Genomic DNA, 14,457 nt, shown 5'->3' with positions numbered 1-14,457 from the left:
TAGCTGGGACTACAGGTGTGCACCACCACTTCTGGCTAATTTTTGTATTTTTGGTAGAGATGGGGTTTCAGTATGTTCGTCAGGCTGGTCTCAAACTCCTGACCTCAAATGATCTGCCTGCTTCGACCTCCCAAAGTGCTGGGATTACAGGCATGAGCCATCACACCTGGCCTTTGTCTTGATTTTTAATTGAACTTCCTGTTAATCCCTCTTTTCTTCAGCTTTTAAGTTCCAGGGTACAAATGCAGGAAATGCAGGTTTGTTACACAGGTAAACGTGTGACATGGTGGTTTGCAGCACAGATTAACCCATCACCTTGGTATTAAGCCCAACATCCATTAGCTATTCTTCCTGATGCTCTCCCCCGCAATCTCCAACCCTCATTTTTTTTTCTTGAAACCCTTTGCCTTTGGTTTCAGTGAACTGTTCTATCCTGATCATTCACTGTCCTTTTTTTAAATTACTTCTTTTCAGGTGCTTTTGTGGCTTTTTCTTTGTCCATGTCCTAAATCAAGAATGGCTAGCTGACTTTCAAATCTTGTTTGCAGATGTTTTATTGGCCCTCAGAGTGTTTTGAAAACATTATTGTAGTTGCTAACAATAAAAATATTTAAAATCTGAATGTATGGCCTTTTTGGGGAAAAGATGACCTGGCTGCACTTGGGTGGCCATTTTCCTGTGGCAGTGATCATTAGAGCTGCTCTTCTGGGAGGAGAACATGCTGGCTCCAGCCTGCTTGGTTCTGTCGAGTGACTTCACTCATTCATCAGCCAAAAGTTGACTGTAGTTAATTTTGTCTCTGTACATTTCAATTTGCAACACCTGTCTTCTGTGTATATTCACCAGGTTCTTATCCGTAACCTCCTGTTTTCTCTCCACTCGCTCTCCCTGAGCACCTCTGTTCCCATTAGTCATGGAAACCAGATGGATGAATCTGTTTACCATCCTATTTTTTTCAGTTCATTCGTTATGCCTGCCTTTCAGCGTTTAAGTTCATTTCTTTTTTGCATTTTAATTACATTCTTTTTGTTGCTTTCTGGTCTATATGGTTTGATGGCTTGAAGTAATTTTCTAGCATTGAATGTTAGTTAAGTCTTTATCTATTTGTAGTGATTCCTAATTGTCATTTTGTCATTTGAGTCTTCTGTGTCCCAACAACTGAGTGGTTGTATTGTGCATATAAATAATATAAAGATAGAATTGCTTTGTTTTTCCTTTTTAATGTAAATATATAGCATTGACATTTTTCTCACTCTTGCAACTTTCAGCCATTGCTTTAATATCTTCGTGCGAAAATCGGTCTTTGAGGTTTATGCTATTTTTCCCTATAACCCCTTTTTGCCGTCTTCTACTAAAGCTCTAGGCACAGACATTTCTCTCATCCTTCACCCCTCAATTCATCAGAGATTTTATTATCTGGCTCACAGTGTGGCTGTCCCCACTCCAAGTCTTGCCATCACTATGCCTGCGGACAATCCATTTAATATTTCACTCTCTAGGAGCTTAATCTATGTGGAGATAACAAACATATTAAAAACAGTGTGATACTTAAAAATAACGTTTTAAGGCATCCATAGAAGTGGCATAAGCCTGTGTTTGAAACAAAGCCATAATTGGGGGATGGACATCTCTTTTCTCCTAGGTTCACATTTCCATGTGGAGGGACATCACCGTGTAATTCCCTTGGCTTCTCTTTGCCCAGAGGAGGACTTACTAATCTCATTGAAGAATTTGGGTGAGGAGCTAGGCAGGGCTTAGGAGCCAGCCACTTGTAGCCTATTCTTGGAAGCTGCAAATTTTCCAGAAACAGATCTCTATGTGGGTAGGCCTATGGTTTTCCAACTGCTACTGTTATTGGGTGAGCGAATTGCTCAATTCCAGAATGCAATTTTAGGAAACCCATTGTTTTTGTGTCTTTAATTTTTTTTTTTTTTTTGAGACGGAGTCTCGCTCTGTCGCCAGGCTGGAGTGCAATAGCATGATCTCGGCTCACTGCAACCTCTGCTTTCCAGGTTCAAGCGATTCTCCTTCCTCAGCCTCCCGAGTAGCTAGGACTATAGGGCGTGCCACCACACCCGGCTAATTTTTGTATTTTTTTTTTTGGCTTTTCATAAAAAACTTTATTTCTCAAAAAAGGGGGAAGAATCCAAAGTATTAAAATAATCCTCTAATTTTTGTTTTGGAGGAAAAGGGTAGGATGACAAAATAATTCACACAAAAATTTCAAGCATCACTGCTGTAGATATTCCTCCGGCTCAGTGGGGAACATCCTGAAACTCACACCTCCTGTCTGCAGCTTGGGTTCCAGCTGCATCACGGGGAACACAGCACAGCATCTCCTGGATGCAGGAAGCTGCAAGCATCTGGAATGCTTATTAATTTACCCCACTAATTTTTGTATTTTTAATAGAGACGGGGTTTCATGTTAACCCGGATGGTCTCAATCTCCTGACCTCATGATCCGCCCACCTCGGCCTCCCAAAGTGCTGGGATTACAGGCATGAGCCACTGCGCCTGGCAGGTGTCTTTAATTTTTAATGTATTTTTAAAATACGAGCTTTATAATAAAGCTGACAGTTTGGTCACTCTCTATTTGACTTTTTTGGTCATATTTCTCACTTATTCCGGAAATGAGTGGGTAGGTGGATGGAGGGAAGGGATTTTATTTAATGAACCCCCAAGCTCCAATAGTAGTCATTGCTAAAACTTCATAGGGGAGATGATACCGTCTAGCTTTTTTGAGGCTTGAGTTGGATATTGAGGGATGGCAGAATTGAGGTAGAGTTTTAAAGATGGGTCTAATAGTATGAGAACATTCACTCAGATTATGGTGAGTTCAAAGAACAGGAAGTTGACAGCAGGAAGTTGACAGCCGGTTTGAGCTAAGGCTTTGGCAAGAGTTGGTAGTGATGAGATGAGGAAGATTGGAATGCCTGATGGACAGATTTGACTTTTTCCCCCCCTTATAAGTAGGAGGAAGCTATTGATGGTTCCTATGTAGGGGAATGACAAGGTTAAACTGATGTATTCAGAAAGAATTATCATTAGTGTCTAAGAGTAGGCTAGTATTCAGTGATAATAAATAGGTTTACAATCTAATGTTCACTGTAAATCAGTTTGGAAGTACAAATGCCTTAATATACTAGAAAATAATCTTTCTTAGAAGTTGTCATTCCTTAAATAGCTGTGATTTCTTTGAACAGAAGGTCAATTCCCAGGCAATTTAGATGGACTTGAGGTGTCATAGAGCAATAGTGTTAACTTCCCAAAGCAAGCCTTTTTGAAAGAGGTGCACAAGTTGTTGTTTTTAATTGAGGAGTGTGTATTTGAATGCATCTTAGACCTTTGTAGTGTTTGGTGAAATCCATCCTAGGTGATATTATATTATAATCAGTATTTTAATTGGGGCCAGGCGCGGTGGCTCACGCCTGTAATCCCAACACTTTGGGAGGCCGAGCTGGGTGGATCACGAGGTCAGGAGTTCAAGGCCAGCCCAGCCAGTGTGGTGAAACCCCGCTCTACTAAAAATAGAAAAATTAGCCGGCATGGTGGCGCGTGCCTGTAATCCCAGCTCCTCAGGAGGCTGAGGCAGGAGAATCGTGGGAACCCGGGAGGCGGAGGTTGCAGTGAGCTGAGATCGTGCCATTGCACTCCAGCCTGGGTGACAGAGTGAGACTCCATGAAAAAAAAAAAAAAATTGGTAATTTAGTAACCCAGAACAGATGAAAAGCCTGCAAAATGAAATTATGTAAATTTTATCTTTCACTTAGCTGACATTCTTGGAGAGTTTGTGTTGCATATAAATAGCTGAGGTCACAATAAATATCTGCCAGGATGGACAAAGGCCTTTTTGTAACCTTAGTACGTTACAATATAGAAAAGGGTATGTTCTTTTCCATTGAGCTTTTTCTTTCTCATCTTTTCTTCTAACACCCTTTTTCCTACCAGGACCCTACTCTCCCACTCCATAGTCACTATTGGGGTTAAAGGAGCCATGCTCAACTTAGCCTTGACTGTATTAGATTGGCAGACAGGTGGAGTAAAAATGTGTCTGCCCATGGAGTTTTCAAGACTGTCAGACCATGAGGCATTTGAGGTGGGTTAAAACTGACCTCGTGATCCACCCAGCTCGGCCTCCCAAAGTATCTGAGATTATATAAGTGCCTTGTATGAATAATTTTCATTTTACTAGTGGTTTTTTCCTTTTGTTATTGGTTTTTAATTAAGCAAATAGTGCTTAATATTGTAGAAGATGCAAACAATACGAAATAGATCAGTGTGTCCTCAGTTCCATTTTCCTTTTCAAGGATAATTACTGTGAGCAGTTTGTATATATTTCTAGTCTCTATGGTTAGATAACAGGGCCTTATTTATTTATTCTGCAACTTGCTTTTTTTTCTACTTAACAATATATTTTGGTACTTTTCCATGTCAGTAACTTTTTCTTTTCTTTTTTTTTTTTTGTTTTTTTTTTTTGAGATGGAGTTTCGCTCTTGTTGCCCAGGCTGGAGTGCAATGGTACGATCTTGGTTCACTGCAACCTTTGCCTCCCAGGTTCCAGTGATTCTCCTGCCTCAGCCTCCCTAGTAGCTGGGAATACAGGCACCCGCCATCACACCCGGCTAATTTTGTATTTTTAGTAGAGACTGGGTTTTGACATTTGGTCAGGCTCCTGACCTCAGGTGATCCGCCCATCTCCCAAAGTGCGGGGATTACAGGTTACAGGCGTGAGCCACTGTGCCCTGCCACTTTTTCTTTTTTTGAGACAGAGTCTTGCTGTGTCGCCCAGGCTGTAGTGTAGTGGCATGATCTCAGCTCACTGCAACCTCTACCTCCCAGATTCAGGCGATTCTCCTGCGTCAGCCTCCCAAGTACCTGGGATTATGGGCACAAGCCACCACACCTGGCTAATTTTTGGATTTTTAGTAGAGACAGGGTTTCACCATGCTGGCCAGGCTGGCCTCGAACTCCTGACCTCAAGTGATTTGCCCACCTTAGCTTCCCAAAGTGCTGGGATTACAGGCATGAGCCACAGTGCCTGGCCCATGTCAGTAACTTTAAGGCAGGCTGTAAAATAAATAGTATATAGATATCAATGGATACCAATAAAATTTTCTCAGTTACAAATTATGCCAGACAAATTTGTGGCGATGTGGAGAAAGGAGATTGGTACTGTTAGCGTTTTCTATTGATAAGTGTTTTTTTTTTTTTTTTTTGGAGACAGAGTCTCACTCTGCTGCCCAGGCTGGAGTACAGTGATATGATCTCGGCTCACTACAACCTCCACCTCCCAGGTTCAAGCGGTTTCTCTAGTAGCTGGGACTAAAGGTGTGTGCCAGCACGCCCGGCTAATTTTTGTGTTTTTAGTAGAGACGGGGTTTTGCCACGTTGGTCAGGCTAGTCTTTAACTCCTGACCTCTAGTGATCCTCCCACCTCAGCCTCCCGAAGTGCTGGGATTACAGACGTGAGCCACCATGCCTGGCTATTTTCTATTGTTATAGGAATAACCACTTATTAACCATTTCCTGTGCCACAGTACTGTGTTCTTTACATACGTCATATAAGCTTCGCAACAACCTCGTGTCATAGGTGTCACACCTCTTTGAAGGTAAGGAAAAAAAATGAGGGTCACTTGTTCAAGATCTAAGCTTTCACAGCTAATGAATAGAAGGACAAGAATTAAAACTCAAGCCTGTCTTACTGCAAAATCTTTTTATTTTTCACATCTCACATCTAGGTCTACGTATACTATTAGCAAGTAAAATGTTTTTCCTGCCAGTGATGTTAGAATTAGCTTGAATATAATTTTTGTATTCTGTTTTAAAAATCACTTCTCGTGATGTTAGAATTGGCTAGAATATAATTTTTGTGTTCTGTTTCAAAAAATCACTTCTTGTTTATTTGAATTCAATAGTCCCCTCCCACCCCGCCCTCATTGCTTTTCATGCATAGCTCTATTCTGCATAGATTTGAAGTATGATAATATGAGGTGGCCCCTGTGGCTTATTTTAACCTCTTCTAGTTTGTGAGTAGAGAGCACTTAATATAAATGTGTGTTTAGCATACTCAAGGCTGAGAGAAATCTTTGATAATAGTTCTTAAGCTCTAACGTCCATGTTGTAAAATTTTTTGCCCCATGTATTGTTTGCCCTTCTCTAGGCTCCTAGCTCTCTAAGGTAGTGAGAGGAGGAGAGGACATCTTTTCCTGAGCAGGGGAAGATGTCAAGTCTCTCACCTATTCAGCTGGGTAAGAGGAGATTGTTTCTTTCAGGTAGAAATAGCATTGTCATCCCACTCCCTTTTTAGCTTTGTATAAGTAAATGCCTGAGTGTGCTAACCTATCTAGGTCTTTTGTTCAGCACTGTGAAAGCTTTGCTATTGTAGACAAAAACACTGAATGTACTGAAACTCTTCTGCTTGTAAGTGTGTATTGGGATAAGGTGCGGAGGGAGGAATCTTGAATATTTTAGAGCAGGGTTGTCCAATCTTTTGGCTTCCCTGTGCCACATTGGAAGAAGAAGAATTGTCTTGGGGCACACATGAAATACACTAACACTAACGATTGCTGATGAGCTTTAAAAAAAAAAAAAATCACAAAAAAAGTTTCTTAATGTTTTAAGAAAGTTTATGAATTTGTGTTGGGCTGCATTCAAAGCCTTCCTGGGCTGCATGCAGCCCATGGGCCACGGGTTGGACAAGCTTATTTAGAGTATTGGATCTACCTTTTGAGAATCTTGGACTACTTTGAAGGTCTGATTAAAAAGCAACACCCTTGGCTGGGCATGGTGGCTCACTCCTGTAATCCCAGCACTTTGGGAAACTGAGATGGGAGGATGTCTTGAGCCCAGAAGTTGGGAGACCAGCCTGGGCAACATAGACCCTATCTCTGCAAAAAATAAAAAATTAGCTGAGCCTGGTAGCACACACTTGTAGTCCCAGCTACTCGAGAGGCTGAGGCTGGAAGATTGATTGAGCCCAGGAGGTTGAGGCTACAGTGAGCTGTGATTGGGCCACTGCACTGCAGAGTGGGCTACAGAGTGAGACTCAGTGTCAAACAAAGAACCCAAAACAACCAGCATCCTCTACAGAAAAGTGGTACATTTATGCCTACAAACCTTTTTGTAAAATTTCTTAGGCTTCACAGACTCCTGCCTAAGAATTAGCATTGGCTGCTATATCATTCTTCTTCCTCCTCTTTTAAGACCTACCTCTTAAGACTTTTCTTCTGCCTTTTTTTTTTTTTTTTTTTTTTGAGGCGGAGTCTCGCTCTGCCGCCCAGGCTGGAGTGCAGTGGGGCGATCTCGGCTCACTGCAAGCTCCGCCTCCCGGGTTCACGCCATTCTCCTGCCTCAGCCTCTCCGAGTAGCTGGGACTACAGGCGCCCGCCACCACGCCCGGCTGATTTTTTTATATTTTTAGTAGAGACAGGGTTTCACCGTGGTCTCGATCTCCTGACCTCGTGATCCGCCCGCCTCGGCCTCCCAAAGTGCTGGGATTACAAGCGTGAGCCACCGCGCCCGGCCTCTTCTGTCTTTAATAGACTCACTGAATTGCCTTTGCACTTACAGTCTGAAGTAAACCATCTTGACAAGTTACTTTAGGGTTATTAGCTGACATTTAGGTTTTGTTTCCCTTCCTAAGTTGAAAGCTGCTTAAAGATAAGGACCATATTTTGTTGATTTTTGTCCTGCTTGCCAGCACCTAGCTCAGTCTGTCAGCTAGTAGTATTGATTTGTCTGTTCTTCTTCTTCTTCTTTTTTATTTTAACCTTGCTCCTTCTATAAATTTGTCTGATCTGACTTTCCTTCTTTGTTTTTTAGAATATTGTCCTTAGAAAGCTTTGAGCTCAGGTGAAAATGATTTGTTTCCTAGATGGAGGGTAACATTTTACAACCAATGATGTGGGACTAATTTTAGGTGAGATGCCCAGTAACTGTAACTGACCAAGCTATGTAGATTTTTCCTCTGAGTTGATTTACTTATACTTAGGCTCACTTGCATCATCTTCATAAAGAACCAAGAGTTGATGAGAAGATATTTTAGTTGTAAGATATGTTGAGGCAAAACCAAATACATTGTATGACTGGTCTGATGTTGGTTGGGGTGTGGCATCTTTGATAGTAAGATTCACACATGAATTCTCTCCCTGGGCCTGCCCTGCTCAGCTGCAGTGCCAGGAGCAAGAGTGAAGGAAAGGGCTGGCCGACTTCCACTGCAGCCCAAGTGGCCTTGTTAAGCAGCCACTCATCATATCCTATTTGCCTCCTCAAATGTTTTATCTGCATAGGAATAGCTAAGAGGGAAAAGGGAAGGGTCTGACCTTTGGCTGCTCTGGTGGTAGAAAACTGCCTTCTCTGTTTTAGAACTAGGAAGTCAGAAAACAGCTTTCAAAGATTACTGACCCTGGTTGCCATGGCAAAACTAAAGGATGGATGATTATCCATTTTATATTACTTATACTTATGTTCCCATTCTTTTTTTTTTTTTTTTTTTTGAGGAGTCTCGCTCTGTCACCTGGGCTGGAGTGCAGTGGTGCTATCTGGGCTCACCGCAAGCTCCACCTCCCAGGTCCATGCCATTCTCCTGCCTCAGCCTCCGAAGTAGCTGGAACTAGAGGCGCCTGCCACCACACCCGGCTAATGTTTTGTATTTTTAGTAGAGACAGGGTTTCACCATGTTAGCCAGGATGGTCTCTATCTCCTGACCTCATGATCCGCCCGCCTTGGCCTTCCAAAGTACTGGGATTACAGGTGTGAGCCACTGCGCCCGGCCACGATTGTAAGTGTTTCTTACTATTGCGTCTGTAAATTATATATTTTCCACAAATAATAGAAGGAAAATGGGTATAAATGAATCTAATATGATAATCTAGACTATGCTATATGAGTCTTCATTACTATTTTAATAATAGGCAGTTATCTTTCAGAAAAGGAGCTGAATGGCTAAGCTCTTTCTAAACTGAATTGAGGTCTCTTCTTGTTTGGATTATCACTGTTTAATGTCAGCTTTCCCATTGAGATCATTTGACTTCCCTAGATATTTTTGCAATGCACTTTCTCAATATTTTACTTTTCTACCCACTCTTTACATTCTTGGCATCTCCCTTACCAAAACATCCTGCTACAACTTAATTTTGATAAAAGCCTAATTTGAATGAAAGATTTATCTATAAACTTTGTTACACAACTGTGAATATACACGCAGAGTCTATCCTTAATATTAGGTGCCTATAGCCTCATATAGGAAGCTTAACATTTAAATGAATTGTTTTGCCATTTTGAAACAAGTGCTTTTTTAGGAAGTAAAAATCTGTAGGTTCTCATGGATACAAAAAGAGTTGCAAAGAACTGGAGAGGCTGAGGTGGGCAGATCACGAGGTCAGGAGATCGAGACCATCCTGGCTAACACCGTAAAACCCTGTCTCTACGAAAAATACAAAAAATTAGCCGGGCGTGGTGGCAGGCACCAGTAGTCCCAGCTACTCGGGAGGCTGAGGTGGGAGAATGACGTGAACCCGGGAGGCGGAGCTTGCAGTGAGCCGAGATTGCGCCACTGCACTCCAGCCACTCCAGCCTGGGCGACAGAGTGAGACTCCGTCTCAAAAAAGAAAAAAACAAAACAAAAAAAAAAAAAAAAAAAAAAAACCTCCATTCAGTAAGGCCAAGGCATGTTCAGTGTCTTTGAACATTTAAGAACCAGTACTGATCATTAACTATTGTATTTTCAAATTCAGTTTCTCCCTCTAAATGATGCCTGTTATTCAAACAACTATATTGACTTCACAGAATAATATAAATTATTGGAGTAAATTTCTACCTAATTTTTACTTTTTGTTTTGGAATACAAATAATTCTTAGGTATAGGTCACATCTCATTTAAAAATTACTACTCTCGTGTTTGCCTTGCATTTCAACTTGGCAACCTCAAGTATGTTTAAGAATCTGCTTCATATTATAACCACTGTAATTTAGAGTAAGACCAATCTCTTTTCTAAAGTTTATTTTTTAAATAGGTAATATATTCGCATGGTTCAAAATTTTAAAACTAGGAAAAAGCATACAGTGAAAAGACTTTCTTTGATGCCTGTCCTGCTTCATTGTTCTCCCTAGACTTAGAAACAGTGTGATCAGTTTCTATACATCTGTACCTCCACCAGCCCCCACTTTTTTACACAGTGGTGGCTCACTATGCTGTTCCACACATAGCTTTGTTTCTGTGACAGTATATAGTGGAGCTTATTCTTTATCAGTACCTAGAGCTTCCTCTTCCCACCCACTCTCCACTTACAGTTGCAGAGTATTCTCTTATTGGTGGGCATTTACACCCTTAAAATAATTGATTTTACTCATTCTGTTGAGCAAATATTGATTACCTGCTATGTGCCAGGCACTATTCTTTCCACTTGGGATATAATGTATAAGGCAAGGGAATTTCCTGCCCTCATGGAGCCAGTTCTAATCTTGAGAGGCATGCAATAAACTGTGATGCATAATTTGTACACACATCAGTTTGAGGGCCAAGTATATTTGTGAGATGCACTTTTAGGATTGGAATATCTGGTTTAAAAGTTACATGTAGGCTGGGCACGGTGGCTCATGCCTGTAATCCCAGCACTTTGGGAGGCTGAGACAGGCGGATCACCTGAGGTCAGGAGTTCAAGACCAGCCTGACCAACATGGGAAAAACCCCATCTTTACTAAAAATACAGAATTAGCCAGGTATGCGTGGTGGCGCATGCGTGTAATCCCAGCTACCTGGGAGGCTAAAGCAGGAGAATCGCTGGAATCCCGGAGGTTGTGGTGAGCCAAGATGGCGCCATTGCACTCCAGCCTGGGCAACAAGATCGAAACTCCATCTCAAAAAATAAAAGTCCTTCCCCTCCTCCTCCCCTGCCCTCCCCCCTCCTCCTCCCCTGCCCTCCCCCTTCCTCCTCCCCTGCCCTTCCCCTCCTCCTCCCCTGCCCTCCCCCTCCTCCTCCCCTCCCATTCCCCTCCTGCGTCTCTCCCCTCCCTCCTCCCCTCCCCCTCCCCTCTCCTTTCTCAGACAGAGTCTCGCTTTGTCGGCAAGCTGGAAGTGCAGTGGCACGATCTCGGCTCACTGTAATCTCTGCCTCCCAGGTTCAAGCCATTCTCCTGCCTCAGCCTCCCAAGTAGCTGGGATTATGGGCGCGTGCCACCACACCCAGCTAATTTTGGTATTTTTAGTAGAGATGGGGTTTCCCCATGTTGGCCAGGATGGTCTCCATCTCCTTACCTTGTGATCCACCTGCCTTGGCCTCCCTAAGTCTGGGATTACAGGCATGAGCCACCACGCCTGGCCTAAAAGTTGTATGTATTTTTCACTGAGTCAGTTAACTGCCAAATTACTCTTTTTAGAAGATGTACTAGTTTATCTACTACTAGCAATGTTTTAGAGCCTGTTTTTTTCATACCTTCTCCAATATAGTGTGTTATTAAACTTCTTGCTTTTTATTGATTTGGTGGGTGACAAAGTGTCATTTTTACTTCAATTTTTCTTTTGAGAAAAGCTTAACATTTGTATATATCCAAAGTCATTTATATTTTCTTTTTCTTTTTTTTTTGAGGCGAAGTCTCACTCTGTTTCCCAAGCTGGAGTGTAGTGGCACAGTCTCGGCTTACTACAACTTCCGCCTCCCAGGTTCAACCAGTTCTCCTGCCGCAGTCTCTGGAGTAGCTAGGATTACAGGTGTCTGCCACGATGCCTGGTCTCGAACTCCTGATCTCAAGTGATCTGCCCGTCTTGGCTTCCCACAGTGCTGGGATTACAGGCGTGAGCACTGTGCTTGGCCCTATGTTTTCTTTTTTAGAAATTTTTAAATTTTAATTTTTGTGGGTACCTAGTAGGTATATATATTTATGGGGGTACATGAGATATTTTGATACAGGCATACAATGCCTAATAATCACATTAGGGTAAGGGGTTTATCCATCACCTCAAGCATTTATCCTTTGTGTTACAATCCAGTTGTACTGTTTTTAGTTATTTTAGAATGTATAATTAAACTTATATTGACTATAGTCACCCTGTTGTGCTATCAAATACTAGATCTTACTCATTTACTTTTTTTGTACCCATTAACCATCCTTACTTCCCCCACCTAGCCCCTCCTCTACCCTCCCCAGCCTCTGGTAGCTATCATTCTTCTCTCTTATCTCCACTGTGAATATCAATCTTTTCTCTATACTAGAAGTCACAGCAGCAATTTACCCTCTCATCTTATTTAATAGTTAGGGAAGATATTAGAGATTTCAGGTTTCTTAGCCTAGAGATTTGAATTCCTGTAGGTACTAAATTGTAAAATAAGTGTGTTATGTTTAGTTATCATAAATGGTAATAATGAAAATAATAGTTATAATAAATAGTAATTAATAGTGATGACTCATGCTTACCATATGTGTAACTAGCATTTTCTCCTGAATGGCTGAAATAGTATTTCTTTGTTTTTTTGTTTTGTTTTTGTTGTTTCTTTTTTGAATCTCACTCTGTCACCAGGCTGGATCTCGGCTCACTGCAGCCTCCGCCTCCTGGGTTCAAGTGATTCTCCTGCCTCAGCCTCCCGAGTAGGTGGGACTGCAGGGGCACACCACCACGCCCAGCTAATTTTTGTATTTTTAGTAGAGACGGGGTTTCACCATGTTGGCCAGGATGGTCTCGATCTCTTGACCTTGTGATCTGCCCGCCCACCTCTGCCTCCCAAAGTGCTGGGATTACAGGCGTGAGCCACCGTGCCTGGCCAATAGTATTTCTTTGAATTTTACCCTTGTCCCTTGTAAAATGGGAAGTTATGAGTGGATAACAAAGTTAATACTCAGCTGGGCGCAGTGGCTTACGCCTGTAATCCCAGCACTTTGGGACGCTGAAGCAGGTGGATCACGAGGTCTGGTGTTCCAGACCAGCCTGGCCAACACGGGGAAACCCCGTTTCCACTAAAAATACAAAAATTAGCCAGGCATAATGACACACCTCTGTAATCCCAGCTACTTGGGAGGCTGAGGCAGGAGAATCACTTGAACCTGGGAGGCCGAGGTTACAGTAAGCCGAGATCGTGCCATTGCACTCCAGCCTGTGCAATAGAGTGAGACTCCGTCTCAAAAATAAAAAAGTTAATACCCAGATTAATATTAAGCCATGGGAGAATGCAAAGGAAATTAGATTATTTATCTCACAACTCAAGGAGTGGACCACTGTGATAATGTGCTATAATAAAAAATATATATTTGTTCTTCATCCCTAATTCCTGGCACAGAGGTCCGAAAACCCTAGGAATTTCCTGAGTGATTGGGGTGAGAGGAGCGTCTTAATTTGTAATTAGCTCCTTTCAGCTATACCTGAGTTTCTGCTAATGAAGTGAGTCTTGGTGGGCCCCTTGATAGCTTCTAGATGAGGGCTGGTCGTTGCCAAAGGAACCAGTCATGCAATTTGAGTGTTGGAACTTTCAACCCAGCATCCCTCCAGAGAGAGGAGAGGGGCTGGAGATTGAGTTCAGTTACCAATGGCTAGTGATTTTTATCAGTCATGGCTACCTAAGGGAATCTCCATAAGAATCCTAAATAATAGAGTTTGGAGAGCTTCTGGGTTGGTGAAGACATTGAGGTGCTGGGAGGATGGTGTGCCTAAAAAGGGCATGGCAGCTCTGCTCATTCCCCCTTCCTCCATATCTTACCCCATGTGCCTCTTTCATTGGCTTTTCATCTTTAACCTTTTTAGTAAACCAGTAAACAAAAGTGCGGTCTTGTGCCACATAATGGTGTTTTTGTCAAAGAGGGACTGCGTATATGACTGGTCCCCTGAGATTATAATACTGTATTTTTACTGTACTTTTTCTATGTTTAGATGTGTTTTGATACACAAATAGCACTGTGTTACAGTTGCCTACAGTATTCAGTACAGTAACATGCTATACAGGTTTGTGCTCTAGGGGCAGTAGGTTATACCGTGTTGTCTAAGTATACTGTATAGCCTCTCTGGTATGATGTTCACACAATGATTCAGTTACCTAACCATGCATTTCTCAGAATGTATTCTCATCATTAAGCAATGCATGACTATAGATGTTTCCTTGAGTTTTATGGGCCATTGTAGCAAATTAGTGAATCAGAAGAAGGGGTGATGGGAACCTCTGATTTGTAGCCAAACTGACAAAAGTTGTGGTTAGCCTGAGGAGCCACTACTTGCAATTGGCATGTGAAGTAGGAGGCAGTCTTGTGGGACTGAGCCCTTTACCTTTGGGGTCTACATCTACTATGGGTAGTGTTAGAATTATAGGATGTCAACTGATGCCCGTGGAGAACTGAAGGATTGCTTGCTGTGGACAACTCATAAATTGTGTGCCAGAAATGTTGTGAGAGTATAGAAAAGCCGTGTTTTTTTTTTTTTTTTTTTTTTTAATCCTCATTAAGGCCAGATTTTTGTTTGGATTTGGAATGTCTGAATTC

The 14,457-nt window shown here is 42.1% G+C and overlaps 1 protein-coding gene across 5 annotated transcripts in view; it reads left to right on the top strand.

The window, feature by feature from the left end:
• The window catches only part of RNF38 (ring finger protein 38), a 156,088-nt gene that overhangs the window by 47,351 nt on the left and 94,280 nt on the right, over positions 1 to 14,457 (top strand). The window lies entirely within an intron of this gene.

The sequence above is a fragment of the Hylobates moloch genome, unplaced genomic scaffold (genome assembly GCF_009828535.3).
Source record: "Hylobates moloch isolate HMO894 unplaced genomic scaffold, HMol_V3 SCAFFOLD_10, whole genome shotgun sequence".
Taxonomy (NCBI): Eukaryota; Metazoa; Chordata; class Mammalia; order Primates; family Hylobatidae; genus Hylobates; species Hylobates moloch.
The sequence above is the reverse complement of the archived record's forward strand: the minus strand, read 5'-3'. Positions and strand labels throughout refer to the sequence as shown.